Source organism: Monodelphis domestica, chromosome 1 (assembly GCF_027887165.1).
Source record: "Monodelphis domestica isolate mMonDom1 chromosome 1, mMonDom1.pri, whole genome shotgun sequence".
Taxonomy (NCBI): domain Eukaryota; kingdom Metazoa; phylum Chordata; class Mammalia; order Didelphimorphia; family Didelphidae; genus Monodelphis; species Monodelphis domestica.
This window is the reverse complement of record NC_077227.1, coordinates 473,327,509-473,343,115: the sequence shown is the minus strand read 5'-3', so window position 1 is coordinate 473,343,115 and position 15,607 is coordinate 473,327,509. Positions and strand designations below refer to the sequence as shown.

Genomic DNA, 15,607 nt, shown 5'->3' with positions numbered 1-15,607 from the left:
TTCATAAATTCTTTCCTTATCCATAAATTTTGACAGGCAATTTATTCCATGCTCCCCTAATTTGCTTATAATAATCACACTGTCTAAATCATGTACTTGTTTTGACCTTATCTCAGCATACAGTGTTGAGATGTTGGTCTATGCTTAATTTCTGTCAAACTGCTTTCCAGTTTTCCCAGAAATTTTTAAAATTTAATCAAGTTCTAAGTGAGCATCTCAACCCAAGCTTGGTCATAGAATAAATACTTGATCTTAACCAACAGGAAAAAAGTGATAGCATCATAGAATAAAGATCAAGGAACATGGTGATGCTAGACTGACTTTAGAGCCTCTAAAAGTTGACCTCTCTCTTTCTACACCTGAGAAAAACATTCACTTCCTCCCTGAAAGTGTACGTTTTCTCCTCTTTTCCCCTTTGCTGAGAGAGCAGAGAGAAGACATCACAAGTCCCAGTATGGAGGCTGTCACAAAGCTAAGCAGAACTATATAGATATGTCAACAAGGAGTTCAACATTAGCTTTGCTGCAGATAAGCCACAGGATTCAGATAGCTAAAGAACTGATTATTTCTCTATGTATCAATGCCTTACCAACAAACATTTAAGTCTGGGAGCAGTAGCAAGAATAGCTGGGGAAACAAAGGCAACTGTCATGGCCCTTGCTCTCACTGAACTGTCCAGGGCAGTTAGGTGTTACAGTGGATAGAGTACCAGGCCTGAAGTCAGGAGGTCCTGGGTTCAAATCCAGCATCAGACACTTCCTAGCTGAGTGACCCTGGGCAAGTCACTTAACACCCATTGCCTAGTCCTTGCTTGCCCATCTATCTTAGAGTTGTTACCAAGATAGAAAAGTAGGCTTTGAAGTGCCTCTCTGTCTATTTGGGAAATCTTCAAAGAGTTAAACAGTAAAAATTATTTATGTGACATTAAGAGTAAAAAATAAGCAAATGAAAGTGTCTCCCTTATCAACTTACCCGGTTGGTCAATTAATAAGCATTTAAGTGCCTTCTACATGCCTAACCCTGAGGTTATACCAAAAATGTATTTGGAGAAATCAAAAACATTCCCCATCATCAAAAAACTTCCATTCTAATGGGGGAGACAATGCACATGTAAATAAGTGCATCTAGCACATGCATCTAGAAGATGGAAAATAACCCTGGAGGGGAAGGCAGCTTGGGTTACTAGCAAAGGCCTCTTGTAAGCAGTGGCATTTTAGAGGTCTTTTTTTATCATTGCATCTCTTTTATTGATATCTTTTATTTTCCTCTTCATTTGCAAGTAAATCCCCCTCTCCCCTCTCTCACCCAGAGAGCCATCGCTTTTGTACCAAAGAATAGAAAAGAGGGGGAAAATCAGTTCAGCAAAACCAACCAACACATCAGCCATCTGACAGACTATGCAGTGTTCTACACCCACCTCTGCAAAGGAGGGAGGGAGTACAGCTGAGCCTTGGAGAAAGCCAAGGATCCCCAGAGGAGGAGGAGGAGGTCAGGAGGGAGAGGAGTTCAGACTTGGGGCACTGCCAATGCCAATGCACAGAGTTGCAAGATAAGCCGTCCATCATATGTGAGGAACAAGTAGGCCAGTATGACTGGCCAATAGAGTTCATGGAAGGGAGTAATGCATAAGAACGCCGGAAAGATTGGAAGGGGCTGCATTGAGAAGGTAGGTTTAAATACCAAACATAGGAGAATAATTTGATCCTGGAGGTAATAGGGAGCCACTGGAGGTTATTGAGAAGGGGATGAGACCTTTGCTTTAGGAACGTTGCTTTGGCAGCTGAGTAGAGGATGGATTGGAATAGAGTGACAGCTAAGGAGTTAGAGGGCTAGTAGTCCAGGTGAGAGGAGATGAGGGTTTAAGACAAGGGGGCCGTCTGAGAAACAGATGTGAGAGATGTTGTAGAAGTAGAAATGTCAAGATTTGGCACCCAATTAGATGGATGAGATGAATGGGATTGGGGGGTTAAGGATGTCACCAAGATTATGAACTTGGGGATCAAGAGAATGGCAGCCCTCAACAGTAATAAGGAAGGCTGGCATAGAGGTATGTTTGGAGGAAAAGATAATGAGTTCAGTTTGGGGCATGTTGAGTTTGAGATGCCGTGGGGACTCGTACCTCTCGTGCTCCTTAGGCACTTGGTGACGCGGACATTCAGGGGAGAGGCTAGGGGTGGGCATAACAGTCAGGGAGTCATTAGCTTAGAGATGATCACCGGTGAGATCAGCAAGTGAAGTAATGAGGAAAGAGAATAAGATCCAGTAGAGAGCCTTGGGTGCCTCTACAGTGATTGGGCATATATCATGAATGAAGATGGATCCCCAAAAGCCTGAGAAGTAGAGATGAAGCATATTCAGGAGCCCTTAGCAGTAGGAGTGTCATCAAATCCAGAGAGGAGATGAGATACAGAAAGAGAAGGCGATCAACAGTGTCAATAGTAGAGAATCAAGAAGGATAAGGACTGGGCAGCTGGGTGGCTCAATGAATAGACAGCCAGACCTGGAGATGGGAGGTCCTGGGCTCAGACCTAACCTCAGGCACTTCCTGGCGAGGTGACCCTGGGCAAGTCACTTGACTCCCATTGCCTAGTCCTTGCCATTCTTCTACCTTGGAACTAATACTTGGGATTGATTCTAAGGAGAAGGTAATGGTTTTAAATTTTTTTTTTAAGAAGGACTTAGAAAAGGCCATTTGATATTGTAATTAAGGAGGTTTTTCTATTAGCTTTGGAGAAAGCAATTTCAGGTGAATGATGAGATTGGAAACCCAACTGCAAAGGGTTTAGAAGATCATGGAAGGAGAGGCACTTAGGGCAAATGGTCTTTCCAAGTTTAGCTGAGAGGAGGAGAAAGAGACAATGCTAACTCATGGGAATAGCAATACCTAACAAGGATTTTCTAAGGATAGAGAATATTGGCAGCAGGGAAGGACTCAACATATAGAGAGAGATGGAAGATTAAAGAGAGGAAGAAATGCTGGTAAGAGCTATCCACTAGAGAAGAAAGGAAGGAATGGAATTCAGGGTACATATAGAAGGATTTGGGGCAACTAGGTGGTGCAGTGGATAGAGCACTGAGCTTAGAGACAGGAAGATCTGAATTCAAATTCAACCTCAGACACTTACTAGCTGTGTGACCCTAGGCAAGTCTCTTATTCCCCATTTGACTCAGTTCATCATCTATAAATTGGGGACACACTGGAGAAGGAACTAGCAAACCACTCCAGTATTTTTGCCAAGAAAACCCCATGGACAATCCATGAGATCACACAGAGTCAGACATAACTGCTTGAACAACAACATAGAAGGATTAACTTTAGAAAGGAAAAGGGTTACTCTTCATCAACCCAATAAATTCAAGGAACATTTATTAAGCACCTACTATGTGTCTACAAGTACTATGCTAAGCACTGAGGATACAAAAAGAGACCCAAAAAAACCTCCCTCAAGGAGTTTATAATCTAAATGGGGGAGACAACATGCAAACAAATTTAAATAAAGCAAACTTTATGCAGGATAAATAGGAAATATTTAAGAGAGAAAGCACTAGGATTAAGAGGGATTAGGAAAGACTTTCCATAGAAGGTGAGATTTTTCATTGGGACATAAAGGAAACCATGGAGGTCAGTAGTTGGAGTAAAGGAGGGAGAATATTCCAAAAATGGGGAACAGCTGGAGAAAATGCCCAGATCTGAGTGAAGAGGAGAGTGGGGTGTTGTTAGAGGATGGTAGAGACAGAAGAAAGGAAGAAGAGGAAGGTTTTTTTTTTCTTTTTAAGTGTTTGTGAAGCACTTTGTGACTTTTATTTGTATAAATAAAAGTTAATGTGTAAATTTATTCACATTGTATACATCATGTAAGTGTTCGATAAATATTTGCTCAATAACTGAAAAGATTAAGAATTCCAGAGTATTTCCTTTTTTAGTCCCAGAAACTGTGGAATAGTGAGCTTCAGGGAGAGTTGTATTTGTCAGAGGGAGTACTTCTAACAGTAAAAAGATAAATTCCTTAGGAGCAAAGAATAAGGCAGGATCTCAGCAAATGGCCTCAATTTTTTTTGGTAGGGGGAATAAGAAATGAAGTCCTCAACTGAGGAGGTGGGGAGAGGGAATGGGTGTCATAGGAGGCTTCACCAGAGAAGAGAAGCTTTGGAATGTTCAATAGAGAATTTGTTTGGGGAGGATAAGAAGAAGAATGACCTTGTCCCAGTAAGGACCCAAATCCCAGACATTGGGAAGGGACATAGTCTGCATGTTTTTGTTTCAGAGGTTGTGGCAGTAATCTAGGGTTGAGTTTCTCAACGTGAGGTTTTGAGGTCAACCTCATGGGCAGGTGGGACTGTTATATCCTCTGAGGTTTTAGGCAGCCCGCTTGACAATGGGCTGGAAAATAGGAGCCCAGATAGAGGAGTCTAGGAAGCCAGAGTGGAGAGATCCTGGACCCACAATGGAAACATCACCTTGTCTAACTTCAGCATACAGAAAAGGAAACTGAGGCCTAGGAAACCCAAGATCACCAAGTAGTTAATGACAGAGAGGAAATCTGAAACTGGGTCCTCTGACCCCAAATCCAGTGCTCTTTGCACACTGAACCACACTGCCTCTGGCTGTTAGATACTTTCTTTGCCTTTTGTGCCTCAGGAACAATTCATTCTACATTGGTCGGAGCCAATGGGGGAGAAGGCTTAGAGAGGATGCTTATGTTTTGAAGTGACACAGGCAGCATTTACAAATACTGAGAAAAACCCTTCGTACTCAGCACACAGCCAGACTCTTCTCAGTCCAGTAATTTATGTTTTCCCAGAAATAATTAGAACTCAACAAACAAAAACTCCTGGTATTTTGGAAACAAAATCCTTGCATCCTCTATATCAGTCTTTCTAGATTCCCCACTGGAACCCTGGTTGTTAGAGCTCACATTTTTTTTTAACCTTTCTCTTGTGTCTTAGAATCAACATCATGTATTGGTTCCAAGGCAGAAGAAGGACGAGTGCTAAGCGGTGGGGGTAGTGTGACTTGCCCAGGATCCTACAGCTAGAAAGTGTACGAGGTCAGATTTGAACCCAGAATCTCCCATCTCTAGGCCTTGCTCTCTCTCCACTGAACCACCTAGCACCTCCACAAAATCCTTGGCATTTCTTTGTATATACTTGGTATATAATTTTTATCTTTTTATATATGTGGGATCTCCCAATACAAGGGAAGCCACTGGAAGGCAAAGGTATTTGGGGTTTTGTCTTTATATTCTCAGAGACTAGCACTGTGTCATTTATATATATAAGAGTTGGAAGTTTCACCACATTCCCTGTAGGAACAACTGGAGGTAAGCGAACTTTTCTGGTTGTGACTCAGACTTCCAGGATAAGGGCTATGACCCAGGAACCAGACCAGTGGTGTGCAGGAGCCACTTCACAGGGACTCAGAGCCAATTGTTAAATTTTCAGCATCAGCATTTTTACTTGGGAAGTCAGCAAATGCTGTAAGTTGAGCCTTGACGACTTATTTTGATGATGATCTAGACTTGGGAAAGTGATGGGAAAATGTCAGCAATGAAGATGAAACTTAAAAGTATGCCCGTGTACATTTGTTCTTTGGAGGGGTAGTTGTTAAACCTTGACCAGCATAATCAAGGGCTTGACCCTAGTTATAGGTGGGCATTCTGGAATGATAGCAAGAACACTAGATTTGCTGCCAGAGAACCTGGCTTTGGATCTTGGTTCTGCCCTAAACCTTTGGCAGGTTTCTCGTCAATTTCATCTATGCCCCATACCTATAAAATGAGGGGACTGGAACAGATGACTCAAAAGCTCCTTCCAGGTCTAAGTCTGTGATCCAGTAGACTCTTATGAGACAGACATGGCAGGTGGGGCCTCCTGAGCGCTCTCTCTCTCTCTCTTTTTTTTTTTAAATTTTTTTTTTAAACCCTTACCTTCCATCTCAGAATCAATACTATGTATTGGTTCCAATGGGGGTCAAGTGACTTGCCCAGGGTCACATGGCTGGGAAGTATCTGAGGCCAGATTTGAACCTAGGACCTCCTGTCTCTAGGCCTGGCTCTCAATCCACTGAGCCACTCAGCTGTGCCCCTCCTCCAGCTTTCTTTTGTCCTAGGTTGAGAAACACCTTTTACAGAATATATCAGAAGCAAAAACATTATTTTTTTCAACATTTTTTATTTTAATAACAGATTTCCACATGTTTTCCAAAGTTATATGATCCATATTATCTCCTTCCTTTCTTCCCTCCCCACTCCTGGAGCTGACAAGCAATTCATTTATACATGTATTACCACGCAAAATATATTTCCATATTATTCATTTTTGTAAGTGATGAAACCAAAACCCCCAAACATATACTCAAATAAACAAGTGATGAGTCCTATGTTTTCACCTGCATTTCTAATCCCACAGTTCTTTCTCTGGAGGTGGATAGCATTCTTGTTTATATGCTGTTTGTTACACAGTATTGCAGTTACTGTGTACAATGTTTTCCTGGTCCTGCTTATTTCACTCTGCATCAGTTCATGTAGTTCTTTTCAGCTCTCTCTGAAATCTTCCTGTGAATCATTCCTTATAGCACAGTAGTATTCCATCCCCATCAGATACCACACTTTGTTCAGCCATTCCCCATTGAGGGACATCCCTTTAGTTTCCAGTCCTTAGATGTGAAAACATTAAAATCTCAGCCTGTAGCACCTAAGTAGCCCAGTGGATAAAGCACCAGACCCAGAGTCCTGAGGACCTGAATTCAAACATGGCCTAATACCTCCTAACTGTATGACCCTGGGCAAGTCACTTAACCCATGTTGCCTAGCCCTTGCTGCTCTTCTGCCTTAGAGCTACTAGAACAGAATTTATGAGGGTTTTAAAAAAAGTTTTTAACCTACAGTTTCTATCTTGAAGGAGTGGCTGGCTTCACACAGAGAACAACGCTCTTCTGTGGCTGCAGATGGAACCCCAATCCCAGCAGCATGCAGAGCCCAGGCACTCACTGGTCCCTTCCCCCGGCTTATTTTGTTAGATGATCTGAGAACCCCTGAGGGGTGTCTCACAAAGGAGTTGGTTGCACTAGAGGGCTGGGCAAGAGAGCGCCTTTTGGTGGTGGATCAGGAATTCAACCCTCACATGAGAAAGATGGCCCATTGTGAGACTCTCCCCATAGACAGAAGATGTCACGGTTCCAGGTAGTTCCCATCAAAAGCACCTGATTCCATTTTCCAGAAGCAGGAAGGAGGCTATAGAGGGGGGAACAGAAGAGACCACCTTGTCCTACAGATTGGACCTCTTCCCCAACTCCCTCGCTAATCCCATACCAGGTGTGCTCCCTGCAAAGCTGCTCTCCTGTCCCTGGGGGGCTTGGGCTGACGAGCAGCAGCTGGACAGCAGGAAGGAAGAGGCCCCCCCAGAGAGGCTGAGCCGTTTTGCAGACACACATCGTCCATCACCTGGCCCTGGCGAGCCTGTCACCGGCATAGGCCAGGAATTACATGGGCCTGCTCACAGATCCCAGGTTCAACCCAGGGCAGGAAAGAGGAGAGGCCAGAAAGTGTGTGTGTGTGTTTTTAAAGTTGTTCCAAGAAAATAGATCTCCAAAAAATACAGCGTGCAGGTGTAGCTCAGAAACCCTTTCCTGGGATTTTAGAAGATATTTGATGTCTGCAGCAAGTCTCTGAGATTGCCCCAAAGGAGATCTTCTGGCCTGCTGAAGAGTGAGAGGCAAGAATCTGATTGATCGACAGAAGGTTGGCAATGAGGCAGCAGGGCAGCTAGATGGCACAGTGGGTGGGTGGCACGGTAGACTTATAGTGTGGAAGGTGTAAGCTCAAATCCTACTTTAGACACTCACTAGCTGTGTGATCCTGGGCAAATCACTTAACCTCTCTCAGCCCCAAGTTCCTCGTCTATAAAATGGGAATAATAACAGTGGCACTCATCTCACAAGGTGAGTATAAAGATCAAATGAAATAAATTGGAAAAACACTTGTAAACCTTAAAGCACTCCATAAATGTCTAGTTTTTTGCACTGCCTATTCTTGGAGGTATCTAGTAAGGCTGTTGTTAGGTTTCAGATCTCTCTTACCAGCTTTAGTTCCCTATAAAACTATTTATTTTTCCACTTCCTCTTCCTTCCAAGGGTCCCCTCCCAACCACCTGATCCCATTCTTCCCCACATTGGTTGTCACTGCAATGATACACCTGGTCTTTGGGGAGATTTGGACAAATAGGACATGAGTTCAAGGGGGGAAAAACTACCCTCTATGCTTATATAACTTATGGAACTTTTTTCAAAGGACATTCATGTTTGTTTTGTTACCTGATCTTCAGAAAACCCCTGTGAAGCTAGCACAATGGAATTATTTTCCCCATTTTCCAGATAGGGAAACACGTGGGTCACAAAATTAATGCCAGAAGATTACCTTTGTAACCTTGTTAATTCAACAAACAGTGAGCACTTAATGTGCTGGGAATTGGGCTACAAATTTTAGAAGACAAAATATTTGCTGTCAAAAAATTTTGGTTTTCAGTGGGCATCAAATACACCGAACTTGCCTGAACCTCAGTTTCCTAATCTGTAAAATGAAGAGTGTTAGACCAGCTAGCTTCTGAGGTCCCTTCCAGCTCTAGAATCAGGGGTATGCTGATAAATAGTTAACAGCCAACTCTCTGGGGAAGAAAAATGCACCTAGGTCACACTTTTAACATTAATCTGCATTAACATTTTCTCCATTATTTTCTAAAATCTAGACAATCAATAAAACAATATATCAAGCTCTGATTTGTGACATTTACCAATTTCTGAGTTGTAAATGCTCACACTAAAAATTAACCAGTATGGGGGGAAGTGGGCACAGGTAGGTGGTTCAGTAGATAGAGATCCAGACCTGGAGACTGGAGGTCCTGGGTTCAAATATGTCCTCAGATACTTCCTAGCTGTGGGACCCTGGGCAAGTCACTGAACCCCCATTGCTTAGCCTTTACCACTCTTCTTCCTTGGAAGTGATACTTAGCATCAATTCTAAGACAGAAGGTAATGTTTTAAAAAAAAAAAAGAAAGAAAATTAACAATTGGGTCTTGGTTCCAGTTCTACCATCATCCCTACCATCCCCTCTATTATTCTATGATCAGAGAAGTTCAATAGAAAGTAATGTGAGGGGGGCAGCTGGCTAGCTCAGTGGATTGAGAGCCAGGCCTAGAAATGGGAGGTCCTAGGTTCAAATCTAGCCTCAGACACTTCCCAACTGTGTGACCCTGGGCAAGTCACTTAACCCCCCATTGCCTAGCCCTTACAATACATAGTATTGATTCCAAGATGGAAGGTAAGAGTTTAAAACAAGAAAGAAAGTAATGTGAGAAGAGAGAGAAGAAGAAAGGGGGATGAGGGAATACTTGAAGAAAGATAACAATTCTAAAACAGAGAGATGAGAAAACATTTCCCTGACATAGGGTGCAAGTGCTTAGTGACAGGAGATAGAATGTCAAGTTCAAGGAGCATCAGGTTGTCGAGTTGACCTGGGACAGAGAATGTTTGCATAAAAGGGAATCATGTTAAATAAACTAGGAGAGTTAGGTTGAAGCCAGGACATGGAGAGCCTTGAATGGCAGGATGAGAAATTTTGTCCTTTGTGGATCTTTGGTCAAAAGGTCCACCTTTTGGAATGATCAGGGATAAAACCAGGTCTCCTGATAGTCCTTGTCTGTTTTTTCTATTCTGCCAACTTGTTTAAGTACTCATTATTGACCTGCTCTCACAGCACAGCTAACCAGAGTAGCAATGTCTCATGAAAGGGTTGGAAAAGGAGATGGGTCAGCTACTAGGAAAGACTCCTTGAAGTCTGAAGAACAAATCTCAAGACATCTTACTTTAGCCAAGAAGGGAATGAATTTATGGCATTTTTAATGAGTATAAACAATTCTAAATGAATCTATATAAATCCTTGGATCCACAGCAGTGGGGTAGGTAGAGCTATTAAAGTGTTGAGTAGGTTGTTTGAGGATGTCCCTAATCTGAGATGATGCCAGGAAATTACTCTGGACAAGATCTGGGCCAGGAGAAATGGGAGTGACCAGTGTGTCAATTCTCATATCACTGAAATCAGTTCATTTTCAGAACACTAAAACAGCTCGTTGTTGCATATAGGGTTACAGAGTTCTTTCTTCACAACAAGTGAGATTTTTATTATTCCCATTTTAGAGATGACAAAACTGAGGTTCTGAGGGAACAAATGACTTGCATATGGGCCCCAAACTATTGAGGCAATTCTAAGATGTAAACCCTGTCTATCACCTGAATCCAAGTCCAGCAGGATCTATCCCAGCCCCGGTGACAACTACGCTCAATACTTTCCTTAGTCTTCCTTTAGCAGGAAATATCCTATTTGCAAATGTTGGATTTGGCCAGTCAGAACAGTAGGTGGAAGCCTGGCATCCAACAAAGACTACAAACTTGGTTTGAAATAAAGGCTCATTAGTGGTCCTCCTTCCATCTCAGGGAGCCTCTATTCACCCATTTGTGGCTTGACTAGATGGTTATGCATGATAGGTTCATAGAGTTTGGGAAGCCTCCCCACTCTCTGCAAAGCATTCGTTTCAGTAAAATGTTGAGATCATCTGAGGATTTAGCCTGTCTCCCCACTTCAGCCTTATTTTAAAATAAATTCTATTGCCATATTTTGGCTTTACAAGTCCCCTCTAAATACACCTGCATGACCTCTCTGTTTCCCTTTCCAGTGCTATGCCTTACAACAAAGATTTTCTTTTAACAAAAAGACAAAAGAAAAAGAAGAGGAAAAAATAAGCAGAACAGATCAATACATAGAAAAGCTTTGACAGTGAATGCAATATTACCCGCCCGTGGACCCCCTCCTCCTCTCACTTCTGCAAAAGAAAGGGGAGAAAGGATTATCCTCGTTTTTCTTTGGGCCCAAGCCTGTTCTTTTCACTCCCCAAGCCCAGGACAGGATTCTGAGCTTTCCAGAATTCCGGATAGGTAGGGAGAGAAGAGGTGTTCATCTCAGATACACTGGGCTTTCTCCTGTTGGAGTGATAGGGGCTAGCTTTGAGTTTCCAGCAAAGAAGCCAAAGGAAGGGTCAACTTGTGGCCCCCGGAGGGGCTGGGAGCTGTAGGAGTCAAGGTCTCTATGCCCCGGGGGCTGGAGGGGGAAATCGTTTTGAATTGATTTCTAAGAGGCTTGTGTGTGCGCGCTTGGAGAAGGTGGGCGGGGAGCTGGAGAGTGGGAGGGACCCCTCGCCATCCCTGCTCTGAGCGCCAGTATACAATTCCCTGGCTCCGGGAGAACTCGGCTGTCTCTTTAAGCCTCCAGCGGGCGGTGGTGGCACTCCCGGCTGCCGCCGGTGAATCTTGGCACGGGGGTCGCCTTTCACATGGCTGGGGCGCTCCAGCTGCTCGCTCCCTGCGCTGTGGCCGCCGCGGGAGCTGGACTGGCCAGCCCAGAGGAGCGCTAAATTAGCCAAGCTCAGCTGAGCCCAACCTGACCTTGCTCCCAGAGCCTGGCCCTGGCTGGCTGCAGACCAGAGAACAAGCAATTGACTTCTGTTCTGGGTAAGTGTCCCCTGGCCCCTGGGAAAGCGAGCAGGCTGACAGATGGAGGCTTGGGAGCGGGGGCATTGTCTCTTTTGTTGTGTGGAATTTGGGATGCTGGAACAACCCCCTCCAGGAGAAATTCCGAAGCTCCCTTGCCCTCTCCAAACTTGATCCGACAGCTTAATAAAGACCTCGCCTTTCCCTGGGGAGGGGAAGAGCCCGTGGGGTGCCCTGTTATCCTTCCTGCCTTGTGTGTATTTGGTCTGGGGCTCTAGCTGTGCCTGCACTGAGAGGTCCCTGCTTACCAGAAAGTGCCCCAAAGCCAGTCTCCCTCCCTTTTGTCAGGAAAGACATTTGCATCTGAGTGAGTGCCTATTATCCCATGTTTTAACCCTGGAGTTGGACGGTTACATTCTCTGAGGCTGGCCCATTGAGGGGGCCGGCGGGAGAGGAGTGGAGGGAATTTGGAGTCTATCCACTTTAAAAGAGTTCCTGCTTTCTCCATTTTGGTTCTCAGGAGGTCTATACCTGCGAGAGTGAGAGAGCTGGGCACAGGAGGTTGGGGGGAAAAAAAGAAAGAAAGAAAAAAGAGAGAGCCACCTAAAAGGGAAGAGTACAGTTGTTTAGTCATAAGAGGTGGGGGCTGTGGGATAATACTATTCTGAGACTTGATTGCAGTAAAGAGCTCCAGTGAGAGGGCTGCTAGGCACTTTCTTTATACACGGACTGGTGGGGAGGCTTGGGTGACACTTAGGCACTTTATCCATGATTGGGGATGGAAAGAAGCTAGGTTAAAGCAAGAAAGATTTGAATAATTCATTAAAGAAGAACTTCCTGACCATCTGGGTTTCATAGAGCTAGAAGGGACCTTAAAAACCATCTTCTCCAAATTCCCTATTTGACAGATGATGGCATTGAAGCCCAGAAGCATTAAATGACTTTCTCAGAGTCATCCAGGTAGTGGTGGCCGAGCTGGGATCTTACCCCTTTTACTCCAATCTGTTCATTCGTCTGGGCCACGCAGGTGGTTTAGGTAGTTGTTACCAACCTGTAGGCAGTGAGGCTGGAATCAATGCCCTCTCAAAGCCCCTTCCGACTCTCACAACCTGATTTTCTTGAGAAAGTTTGTCACGCAGGCATTCCGCTGGTTGTTATTAAAGATATAGACACACTAAATCTTATGTGTTCCTCATGAAAAGGAGGTAGGAAGGGGATGGCTTCCAAGTCTGGGTCTGGGGGTAGGGGTGGAAATAAGAGATTCCAGTACCAAGTGCCATCTTTGTTTGCATCTGTCCATGGAGTCATCAACATTGGCTGAACAGCATCTTTGTTCCTGGAGTGGAAACAGGACCATGGGAAGTGATCCCCACTGTTAGGTCAAAAAACTTGGAAACTAGAAGTATTTTATTCTAATCAGTTTCCTCACTATGGTCTCCTTTGGGGCCATAAAATGTATACCTAGGAGGATCTGGAATATATAGGGTATTTCCCCCTGCAGCTTTTCAGGAGGCAAGAACAGTCTCTGGACCATCTGAAGGAAGAGAACTATTTCAGTGAGCACTAAGAGAATAGATCATCCCCTTCCCCCCACCATGATCCTGCAGAGAGATTCCCACCACAGGTTCATAATGGTCTGGCTTTCATCAGTGAGGAAAGGATCAGGCAAAATACTATTGGAACTACTGTGAGCATTTGGTCTTACTAAATGAGGGGATCAGGATATGAATGTGTCTGTATGTGTGAGAGACAGAGAGAGTGCCTAAATAATGTCCCAGGAGCAGCAGACATGTTGGCTATAAACTTTAACTCATCCCTAGCTAATCTTGTCAAGTTAATACTGTTAATACTTGTAGCCAAGATAGTCCCTCAGGTGGTATATATTGAGACCTATTTGTGCCTTCTCATCCTGTGCTATCTTCTTTATGACCCAGGGAAGGAAGAAAGGATATACTATATAACTAAGTGCTTTATGGATATTAATTTATCTTCACAACTACCTTGTGAGGGAGGTGCTATTGTGATCCCCATTTTATAGTTGAGGAAACTAAGGCAGACAGTTTAAATGATTCACCCAGAGTCACAAAGCTACTAAGTATTTGAGCCTTGATTTAAACTCAGATCTTCATGATTTGTAACATATTGGACTACACTGTACTATATAGCTAGGAATTTCCTCAAGCTGTTCTTTTACTATTTGGGGGATACCAAGACAACAATCAGTCTATCTGTGATCTCTCACTCTTGCGACATGACCCGTCTACCTCTTTTCCCAATAATATGCCTTCTTGATGATATATTATTTGCTATCTTTCACATGTAAGTTGTCATTAGTAACATGCTGAATCGTACTTACCACCAGGTGTCTTTCTGGTACCCTTTGAGTCATCTGTAATTTTATTTCTTTTTTTAAAAATCCTCTTATTGATGCTCTTTTTTGTACATGGCTGTCACTTCCCAATGACTCCCTTCCACCCCCAACCTCCTCCCACTCCACAGAGAAGAACCCTCACTTATAACAAATACAATGTTGATTTTTCTGAGCTATGGTATTATATGGTAACACTAGGGGGAAAATATTAGTGTTAAGGAGATGGGCTAATACTAACAACCTTCATTTACAAAGAACAGACTAATAAGGTGATCATTAGGATTATTATCCACGTTTTATCCATGAGAAAACCAAGGTTGGATTTAGTGATTTATTCATGACTACACAGCTAATCTAGAATTGTGACTGATCTAGAATAGTATGGAGGCCCTAGCTCTCTTTCTACTACTTCAAAAAGACTCTAACTCTATGTTTTATTTTTTAATTTAAATTTATTTATTTGTTTCTTACATTAAAATACCCAGTCAAGTTCCTCCCTCCTTACCCTCCCTGCATTAGAAAAGGTATCATTAGACAAGAAGATATCTATATATAAAACTATGTCTTACTTATTTCTCTTTTTCAGTTCTTTCTCTAGGATAGACATATACAAGTCAATTTTCAAACAATATTTCTGTTGCCATACATAATTTTCTCTTGGTTCTGCTAGTTTCAGTCTTCATAATTTCAAGTAGGTCTTTCCATATTTTTCCAAAATTAACCTGCTCATTATTTCTTATGGTTCAGCAGCATTCCATCACAATCATATGCTGTGGCTCATTTAGCCATTCCCCAGGCAATGGGTATCTCTTTAATTTCCAATTCTTTGCCACCATAGAGAGATGCTATAGATATTTTAGAACATATAAGTCTTTTTCCTATGATCATCTTAGGAAATATACCTAATGGTATTGCTAGATCAAAAAGTATCCACAGATTTGAAATTCTTTGATCGTTATTCTAGAATTCTTTCCATAATGGCTGGATCAGTTCATAGTTCCACCAACAATGTATGAGTGTCCTCATTTTTCCACATCCCCTTCAGTGTTTGCCACTTTGCCCTTTTATCATTTTAGCTAAATTGTCAGGTATAAGATGATATCTCAAAGTTTTGTTTTGATTTTCATTTTTCTAATAAATAATGATTTAGAGCTTTTTTCATATAGTTACACATAGCTTTGAAATATGTTTTCTTGATTCAAAATCAGGATAATATCAGTACTTTGCAATATGAGTGAGTGCCCTGTCTATCCCTCTGCCTGATGGGTCAAATTTCTGCTGAGCTCCTAAGCCTGCCTGGATGGAAATGGTCATTGCTAAGTAACTAGTGTCATGAGCTAATTGTAAATTGCACTGGTAGCTGGAATAAGGATATGAATTGACCTTCAAATTGTGTGTGCTCTAAAATGTTAACATCAGTTTATAACCTTGTCAGTGTTTAGAAGGGAACCTTGAATCAGACTCACTGACAGAAAACTGTCCAGGTCTGGGGAGCAGAGGTTGGGAAGAAAAGAGGATCTTTGAGAAAGACGAAGGGACGCCAGCTTGGGCATTCTGTAAGTAGGCATTCTACAACTCAGCTGGCTCAGGACCAACTCTGGTGAGGACCACAGGACATCCTGAAAATGAATCCACAGCTTCATTTAGTCTGGGTAATGAGCAGGTGAAAGATTCCAAGGCTTTGCTGAGGTCGGGACAC

General features: G+C 42.9%; 1 protein-coding gene across 1 annotated transcript in view; it reads left to right on the top strand.

Annotated features, from left to right (window-relative positions):
* GPSM1 (G protein signaling modulator 1) overlaps positions 1–15,607 on the top strand; it is a 151,235-nt gene that overhangs the window by 120,253 nt on the left and 15,375 nt on the right.